Source organism: Cibotium barometz, chromosome 26 (assembly GCF_041138505.1).
Source record: "Cibotium barometz isolate CiBa-2024 chromosome 26, ASM4113850v1, whole genome shotgun sequence".
Taxonomy (NCBI): Eukaryota; Viridiplantae; Streptophyta; class Polypodiopsida; order Cyatheales; family Cibotiaceae; genus Cibotium; species Cibotium barometz.
Window position 1 is genome coordinate 46,679,736 of NC_141071.1, and position 10,787 is coordinate 46,690,522.

The 10,787-nt window shown below is 37.7% G+C and overlaps 1 pseudogene; it reads right to left on the reverse strand.

Annotated features, from left to right (window-relative positions):
- Positions 1-774: 774 nt before the first annotated feature.
- On the reverse strand, positions 775-2,572 carry LOC147624032 (uncharacterized; annotated as a pseudogene).
- Between the last annotated feature and the right edge of the window lie 8,215 nt (positions 2,573-10,787).

Consider the following 10,787-nt stretch of genomic DNA (forward strand, 5'->3'; position numbering starts at 1 on the left):
ACCCCCTATCCCTCAGAATTCTCAGCCATAGCTTGCACTGTGTATTTCACCACACTCTCACCCCAGCAGTTTCACGTCAGGTTCACCAAAAAACTGTCGTGACGTGGGCGGTATAGCTGGGAAAGTGCGAGACTTCTGGTTGTGAGAGTTGTTTCAAATCCCAGCAAGGAAACAGAATATATATCTCTTCAAGGGAAATCACCAGCAGAGGAGGGAACCATAATATTTACATACCAAATCTCAGCAAAACATATGAGTTGTACCAAAAACCATCATAAGCATCATGGCTCAAACCAAAATCCAAGGTTATAACCTTCTCGTCTGTCTGCAGAGCCCAGGGCTTCACTTTCTCTCTCCTCTGTAGATTTACGAACCTTCCTTTATCCAAACTAAAGTAACCACTCACCATGTTCACAGAAAAAAAAAGCACCTCCCCTTGTAAAGCAAGGGACCTAATACAACCCATAAGAGCATCAATGGAGCAACTGCCAAACTGTCGATACATATGTTTATGGGGTAGCATCATGCTTGATTAACAACTTTAATCCATCAATGCATCATAGATCCTACTCATTAAGTCCCAACAAGTGATATCCTCAAGGATTGTCAATCTCCTCCTTTATACATTGATGTTATAGGTTATGTACATCCGAAGATAGAACAAATTTACTTTGTATTTGTATCCATGGATAAGGACGGTCTCCCAGCTAGCATGCATCAGCCTCCACAATATCCATAGCACCAACACTTCTAAAGTAAATCTCCAAAACCATTCTAGAATTTTCTGATGTGCCTCTTATGGGCTATTTCTGCCGCCAAAATTGCTAGAGGAGTCTTTACCTCTTTGATAGCACCAATAGTGACAAAAGAAGGATGGCGAAAAACTGCAGCTTTCAGACAATCATCCTTTGCCAACTCCACGACCACCTTAGCTCCTCTGATTGTTGCAAGTGACTCCTCAGCTTCAGTCGACGTCAGTAGCAGCTTAATATCACAAACGGTAGCCTCAGCTTCTACACGATTACCCAGGCATCTCTCTAAGGCTTCAGCTCTTCGTCCTTTGCATGAAATCGGCAGTGCATCACTTCATTTTTCGAATTTTTCAAGAAGTATATCACTGGATAGAGCTTCAATTCTTCTCTAATTCAAACCCCTACAAGGCTTGAACAGAAGTTATCCTCACTAATTGAAATATTCTGCAAAATTCAATCTCTGGTTTTTTTTCCTCTCCCGTTTCTGCATATTCCCCCCTCCTTTCAGCGTTTCTGGTTTTTTCCCATTTCTTTCCCGCAGCAAGAGAATCGGGCTCCTTCGCCTTTTGCAGCTAAAATTTCAAGTTTCCCCAGTTTGAAATACACTGCGCCTCCTTATTTCTTGCTTAATATTTGGAAATTTCCTTTTTTTTTTTTAAAACTCCTTCGCATGCCACGCAAGCCGCGACCTTGCGTCTGCGCTGCTGCCCGTGAGACCTTTGCCCGTGAGACCTTTGCCTCCTTGTCATGTAGCTGTTTGTTGAATCCGGAAGCACGCTAACTGCCTGAGACACTGGCTGGGACTCCTCCACGTTCATCGTTTCATAAGGTGCTTCTTGTTCCTGTCTAAGGTAGGGTGGCTGAGGATATCCTGGTGCTTGCTGCGAGTAACCTTGTTGGGGTGGCTGTGCTTGGTAACGATAGCTAGCACCAACTGCTGGGTCACCCTGAGAGTGGTTTTCCATCGGCAATACAGGCGCAGATGTGTAGTTTGTTACTGGTGATGGTGATTGGTGGCCTGATGGTGGCTGTTGGAAGCCAAGGGGCGGCTGAATTTGAGAGACATCCGAGCCTTGTTCAGGTCTTGAAGAAGGCGCCTGTGATGCCACATATTGAAGAAATTCCATGATCCGAGACTGGGCATATACTGAACCCCTCTGCCAATAATGAGATACCAGATCACCTATTGTTGTTGTCAGCTCATTCAAGTTGCGGTCAATGTCCCCCTCATGGGTGACCACCAATGGGTGACCACCAAAGGCCTCAAAAACGTTGAATAAACATAAGTAGTTCCCATTGTCTTTGGATACCACAGATAAACAATAAACGCAAGTTTGGCCTCACTATACAAAGGTAGCCATGATACAAAGGCATCCCCCAGTCTCTCCGGGACAGTGACAATTGCCATAATCATCCAATATTGACACCAAAACCGGAGTTGCTCCACATCAGGCCTGTTCATCTCCACGCATTTGAAGCATTTGTATGCTGGATAGACGTAGCCCACAACCATAATCAGAGCTCGGGTGAAGAGAGAGCCCATCATTTTGGCTGCGAAAAAAGGCCTCCCTGTTCTGCTCATTCCGAGTAAGAACAGAAATCATGGCATTCCAAGACACGATATCTTGAAAAGGCATTCTTTCAAAACCAATCCTTGCATCATACATGCTCTCACATTTCCCATACATGTTGAGAGGAGTGTTCCCTACTACAAGGTCTACCATAAGCATAAAAACTCCATGATTCACACCATACTTATGTACAGAGGCTTCGAGACCTGGCTCAGCCTCAGGTTGTCTTATTGAACCTCATTTACAATATGAACATATGTACTTAGGCATCATATAATGACTCAAATCATGGCACTTAATCCCATGCATCTGGATTTACATTTAATGGCCTCTTATGCATGGTTTCACACCATAGACGTGCCATGGCACGACAGCGTGGGGCAGAATCCCTCACTCGAGGCCTCGCCCACCACGGATATCCAGACAAGAGACTAATCCCTTGGTTCTTCAAAAACAGAACCCGGAAAACTTCCCTCACCCAAAAAGCACGGGCGATTCCTCCATGGATATTTGTACTCTAACGTAGTCAGGGTCATTACTGACCAAACTGATTTGACCGAACTTGTGAGTCACTTTGTCAGATCAAGGAAGAAACTTGCACTTAGATCATAGAAACCAACGCTTTTTTTCCCATCGAGAGGCACAGCTGTTGGTTCTTTTTTCATAGAATAATTACTATCCGGGATTTACTTCATCTATCGTACTATAATAGAATTGAGTCTTATTTTACGGATCTATCAATCTAACCCCATCCAGTCCCATGGGTTAGCCAACCGCCCAACCGCTGTAGTGATGGAATCGAGTTAGGAATTTGGTTAGGTCAAAAATGCTGTGAAAGAGAATTTCCTGTTTATAAATGACTGTTTTATGTCAAAAATGCTGGGGAAGCATTTTGACCGTCTTGTGAATGAGGTCGTGGTGGAGACGTAGCTGATAAAGTTGCAATAGCTGATGGAGAGTCAATGGAGGACATCTCGCGTAGTAAGGTCATTAATTAGAGAGAAACTGTATTTATGACCTGTATACTCATTAATTTAGATCTACTCATTAATTTAGATATACTCATTAATTTAGATATACTAGGAAATTCTCTTTTCCCATCTCAATGATGGAATTCCAAATGTCATAGGAATTCTTCTTTTAACAAAAAAATGAATTACTAGAAATTTCTCTTTTGCTAATTACTATTTATGCATAAACATAAAAAATAAATTTTCCATGATTATGATGAGAATCATTCAATTAATCTAGGATGATTAATCCTAGAATATGGTAGGAAGTCCTCTTTTCATATTATGAATGAAATTGATTTATGTGTTAATTTTCTCAAAAATTTTACCACAGCTCCACTGCTATTCTCAAAGAATTTGAAAGCATAAAGTTTGGTAATATCCCTATGATTAGAGTAACCACTAATTGGATCATTATCCAATTATGGATTCATTCTTAATTTTACCATAAATTTAATAGCATAAAAGTATTAAAAAGCTATTTTTGGCCTCGAATTAGACAAGCATAGAAATTACTTTTAGATTAGAGAAATGCTTCATGAGAAGCTTCATTCGAATTAAGAATAGGTCATAGGAATGACCATTCTTTGGGGGGGAGAGAGAGAAATGCTTAAAAACCATTATAAATTAAGCATGAATGAAAATATATGTATTTCTTCATTACAATACATTAAAGAACTTCAATAGTATTCAAAAGCCATTCAATTTAATGCCTCTTAAGCTTGAGAGAGGTTGAGAAGAGAAACATTTGGAGATTTAAGAAAAAGAAGACAATAATCCACACTTTACCTCCTGAATTACTTGATTCTTTGATCATAGTAGAGGCCCCTAACCAATCAATTGGTTTGGTATGTTAATGAAGTCTCCAAGGAAGATCGAAGAGAGAGAGAAGCTCCAATCTCTTCAATTTGTCGAGGATTTTTAGAGGATAATAGAAAACATCATTATGTCAGTATAATACTGGCATGGTATAGTTCTCATATTTTTTTACAAAGGGCTAAGGATCTATTTATAGGTGAGGGAGGCCTCTAACCAAGTCCAACTGGTTTCTAGAATTTTTCAGGTTCAGTTTGGATTTGGACCTAGTTTGGCTCCCTTTTGATTTGGTTTGATCTAGCAGAGAGGAGATATATAAATATCACAATATTTTTGAGTTTAAAACTCCACCACACATGTGAAATAGGTGCCTCCTTGAAGAGCTCCCTTCTCCTTACCAAGGTGTCAAAATTGAATCATTATACTCAAAATATCTCATTTTTTTAGTAATACTCATAGTTTTTTACTAATAAACCTTGTCCTTAGTCAACTCTTCATCTTATGTGAGCATTTACTCATTTTTGGGGGTTCTTCTTTTATAAATTGGATTTATCTCCTCCCCCCCCACATTTGGATTGATCCTATTGGCCCCATAGGAACCTTAATTGGAGCATAATTCAAAAGTTTCTGAAAATCTGGACCCTTAGGCTAAGGTCCTTTTTACCTATTTTCAATTAATTCCAATTGCACATTGGAAAGTTCTTTTTGAATTTTTGTTTCAAAGGAAACCATTTTAGACACTAGGAGGATTTTTATATCCAAAAATATATCAATTTTAGATTACCTCTCTCTAGATATTTTCTCTCTCTAGGTCAAAACAGGGTAAAACAAAATCTTTCTTTTATTTCAAAGAGGGGAATAATTACAAGATCAGCAGAAGGGGAGGTTCTTACACCTATACACCTCAAAAGCTCGAGAGAGAGAAATCTTATAATGCATGTATGGATTTACCCACAAACACATAAAGTCTACGATCACCCAGATTTAGAAAAGCATCCTAGTCTAAACCCATCAAGGAGAATTCATAAAAAAAGAAAACCGTGAGAATATATATTCTATGAATTAACACGAATTCATAAATAATGGCAAACATGAGAATATATTCTCCATGAACTAACTCCTCACACATAACACGCCTTGGGGGTGTTGAGATATTAAGCTTAACATGAGCTGACACTCACGAGGCGCCTGTATGACCATTCGACATTTACATCACTGCTGGAGGGTTTCGTATCTGGCACCGACATATCTTCGCCAGGGATTCTATAGCTAGATTACACCAACTAGTCTACATCTACCCACTCCTCTTAGTGTGTTTACATTATGGACCGCTTGTATATACTCTATTATGTGTGTTAGTCACTTTATCTTCTTTGTAGACCTCTTTTGTTGTGTGAAGAAGAAGAAGAATTTTCAGCCTCTCACCTTGTGTGTTCTCTTCTAGGATTTGTGTGAGTGTATGTGTGCTTTGCAAGAGCTCAAGCTCTCTCCTCCCTTGCATCTTTTCATGGTATCAGAGCCCGGTTCATGCTAAAGCGCTAAGCCACAAGAGCAAGAGAAGCACAAGAAGCAGTACGAGGGTAAGAGCTTCATCTACTCTTTCCCCTTTGTGTTGGCTACTACACCCTTGTTGGGAGCTCTTCGAGAGGCACCGGCAAACGAACTCCAATTGAGGAGATTTCTTCACGGGAGCAAAGATACAGAGCAATTATATCCTCCATTGAATAGAGTTTTTTGGGTCGAAAAAGCATTTTGGGCACGTCTGGACCTCCGTTTTTCAGTTCGCAACAACAAGCATTCAAGAGCATTCCGGGTAACTTTCGATTCTCTGTAGAACTATGTTTTTGGAACTGCAAGAAGGACGATTGGTTGTGCAGACACTGTGTCTATCGCTGCAAATAGGTCTTAAAGTTTCCATTGGATGTATGTATGCAAATTAAGGTCACTAGGTGTGACAGTTTGGGTGCAGTATAGTATCGCTGCAGAGAATATAGTAGTTTGTGCCGGTCAAACAAGAGGGCAGTTTTTGGTGGGTTTGTGTTGCAGACAAGATGTCAAATGATGGAATAAACTAGATTGCTGCAGAGAAGCTTGATAGTAACAACTTTCATGCTTAGAGCTTTAGATTGACAAATTTTCTGATAGGAAAAGGGTACTGGGACTACATTGAAGGTGAACATGAGGAGGCACCAAAGATACCAAAGATTAATCCAATTACTGCAGATGTCAAAGATACCAAAGATTAATCCAATTGTTGCAGATGTCAAAGAATTCAAAGATTGGAATGAAGGAGCAAGGAAAGTCATGTATTGGCTTTCTATTAGTATAAAGAACACCATGATTGGGCATATACAGGATGCCAAGTCACCTAAGTAGGCATGGGACACCTTGGTGAAGTTATATGAAACCAACACCAAGGCATGAAAGATTCAGTTGAAAAATGAGCATCATATTGTGGAGAACAAAAATATCTATGAATGATTATGCCTTGAAGATCAAGGGCATTGTGGAATCCCTTGCATCAATTGGTGTTTCTATTGATGATGATGATAAGGTGGAAGTGTGCCTACGTGGTCTAGAGGACATTCCCAACTTCATAGATTTGGTGTCAATGATGATCATTGAAGAGAAGAACTTCGGTGAAGATCAATAGTCTTCACAAAACAAAAATAGTTCAGAGCAGCACGCCTTCTACACAAGTGCAAGTAGACGATGTGATAGAGATCATGGCCAATGTGGTGGCCAAACAGGTAATCAGAATTATGGTTAGCAGCAGAGCAACAGTCCCAAGATTCACAACAATAACACACATGTGGAAGAGGCCAGTTTAGAGGCAGGGGGAGTCAAAGAGGTCGTAGGTCACCTAGCGCTTCACTCATAGGCCGCTTCCTTGGTCCCTCATCCACCGTACCAGAAGCTCGCCATTTAAATCGAATTTAGGCTGGTCAAGACCTCGGTCGACTGTGCTATGCGAGACGTCCTCCGTTGACTCTCCGTTAGCTGCTGTTGCCACTTTATCACTTAGGTCTCCACCCACGACCTCATTCACAAGACGGTCAAAATGCTTCCCCAGCATTCTTGACATAAAACAGTCATTTAAAAACAGGTCATAAATACAGTTTCTATAACAAACTCTCGTCTTTCCACATTGTTCCACATCAATCCACATTACTTAATCCAAGTCCAATCATATGTATTCCCATCGTCCATCCATTCTCATCCAATCACATCATTTTCCATCACATCACATCTTTCCACATTTATCCTCATCACATCTCATCCACTCGCATCTACCCATATCCACATCTCATCACATCACATTCATTCACATCTCATCCATTCATATCTACCTCGATCCACATCACATCCATTTCACATCACATCTCATTCATTCACATCTATCTCGATTCATATCCCATCACATCTCATCCATTCACATCACATCTCATTCATTCACATCTATCCTGATTCACATCACATCCATTCACATCACATATCATCCATTCACATCACATATCATCCATTCACATCTATCCCAATTTACATCATATCACATCACATCCATTCATATCCATCACATCACATCCATTCACATCTCATTTTATCCATTCACATCCATCACATCACATCCATTCATATCCATCACATTCATTCTCATCACCATCCCATCACATACATTCTATCCACATTACATCACGTCCACATCATATCTCATTCATACACATCCCATCTCATTTATCCATATTCATTCATTCACATGCACGTCTATTCACATCCATCCATTCACTCAAATTCACATTTATCACTTCACATCTCATTACATTCACATCCACATATATTCACATCACATCACATTTCATCCACATGTCTTTACATCACATCACATCTCATCCACATCCACATCACATTCACATCCACATCTCTTTACATTAGGTCACATCTCATCCAGATCCACATCACATTCATATCCACATCCCATCCACATCCCTTTACATCACATCTCATCCACATCCACATCACATTCACATCCACATCCACATTCACATCCACATCCCTTTACATCACATCACATCTCATCCACATCCACATCACATTCACATCCACATCTCTTTTCAGCACATCACATCTCATCCACATCCACATCCCTTTACATCACATCACATCTCATCCACATCCACATCCCATTCACATTCACATCCACATCTCTTTTCAGCACAGCACATCTCATCCACATCCACATCACTTTCACATCCACATCCATTTACATCACATTCTTTCACATACACATCCACATCCATTTACATCACATTCTTTCACATACACATCCACATCCATTTACTTTCCATCTCACCCTTTCACATATCCTCTCATCTCATCATTCACATCCACATCCACATCCATTTGCTTCACATCTCATCCACATTCATTTTCATCACACCACATCCCATTCACATCTTATCACATCCATTCACATCCTATCACATCCCATTTACATCTATTCACATCATGTCACATCCATTCACATCCTGTCGCATCCCATTCACATCCTATCGCATCCCATTTATATCTATTCACATCATGTCACATCCCATTTACATCTTATCGCATCCCATTTATGTCATCACATTTATTCACATCCTATCGCATCCCATTCACATCCTATCGCATCCCATTCACATCTTATTCCCATTTAGTAGCTTTTCCTACTTCGATACCGATAATGGAACTTTTTCTAAATTTTTGCCAATCGTTTGGCTTAGATTAAGGTTCTTTTTCTCGACGACTATTTTCATATTCTTTCTCAATTTTTCAAATGAATTATATTCAATATTCCTCTTTTGAATAAAAGAATTCATGGGATTTACAAAAATCAATTCTATCTATATTTTCACTTTTGATAAATATTCATAAATTGAATTATATTAAAAATTTCTCTTTTTGCCATTTAATTTCTTGGATCTCAAATATCATGGGAATTCCTCTTTTTACATTTAATTGATTGAATTCTAAATGTCATGGGAATTCCTCTTTTATCATCAAATAAATTTGTTTAAAATTTCTCTTTTCTTTAATAAAAATATCCATTAATTCAATATGCCAAGAATTTCAGTTGTACTATTTAAATGATTGAATTTCAAATGTCATGGAAATTCTTCTTTTATCATTTAAATATTTCTCATGCATAAAATAAATTTATCTAAAATTCCTCTTTGAAGCTTAATAAAATTATCCATTAATTCAATATGCTAAGAATTTCACTTTTTCCATTTAAATGATTAAATTCCAAATGTCATGGGAATTCCTCTTTTATCATTTAAGTATTTCTCATGCGTAAAATAAATTTATCTAAAATTATTTTTTAAATTTAAATAAAATATACATTAATTCCAATATGCTAAGAGTTTTACTTTTTCCAGTTAAATGATTGAATTCCAATGTCATGCAAATTTCTCTTTTATCATTTAAATAAAATTACCATAATTTTCTCTTTTTTTAATTATTTAATTATGCATAAATCTTAAAAATTAGTTTTCCATTGAATGTGATAAAATCATTTTTTTAGACTAGGATATTCAATCCTAGAATATGGTAGAAAGTCCTCTTTTCACATTATGTATAAGAATGAATTTATGTATTAATTTCTTAAAAAATTTACCATAGCTCCGTTGCTATTACTAATAATTTTTAATATTTTTAAAAAGAATAAGACTTAGTAATGTAATTATGATAGTATAATTATCTTTTAACATTAAATCTAATTTATGGATTTAACTCATAAGATTATCATAATTTACTAGCATATAAGTATAAAAAACCATTTTCTTAACCTCTAGCTTCACAAGCCTAGAGTTTGATTTGTGAATTGAGAATTTCTCCATGAGAAGCATCATTTGAATAGAGAATTGATCATAGAAATGACCATTCTTTGGGGGGAGAGAGAGAGAGATAAACATAAAAAGCATCCTTATTAGGCATAAATATAAACTTTTCTTAATTATTCATTACAACTCTTAAGAAAAACTTGATTTGCATTATAAACACCTAATTTAGAAACTTCTCAAGCTTGAGAGGGATTGAAAAGTGAAAACATTGAGAATAGTAGAGAAAAACCATAAAATTATACTTTACCTCTTGTTTTTTCTTGCTTCTCTATCTTAGAAGAAGCCCCCAACCAATCAATTGGTTAGTGTGTTGAAAGGAAAGCTCCAAGGATGGTTGATGAGAGAGAGAGGCTCCACTCTCTCCAAAAGTAGATGATTTTTAAGGGATAATAAAAAATATCATTATTTTAATATAATAATGTAATACTAACATGGTATAGTTCATAGATTTTTTTACAAAAGACTAAGGATCTATTTACGGGTGAGGGAGGCCTCTAACCAAGTCCAACTAGGTTCTAGAATTTTTCAGGTTCAATTTGACTGAATTTGGACAAGATTTGGACCTAGTTTGGCTCCCTTTTGATTTGGTTTGATCCACGAGATTAGAGAGATAAAAGTATCACAATTTTTTTGAGTTAAAAACTCCACCACGTGTGAAATAGGCGCCTCCTTGAAGTCTCCCCCCTCCTTACTAAGGTGTCAGAAATGTATCATTATATCAAAATATCTCATTTTTTTAGTAATATCTCATAGTTT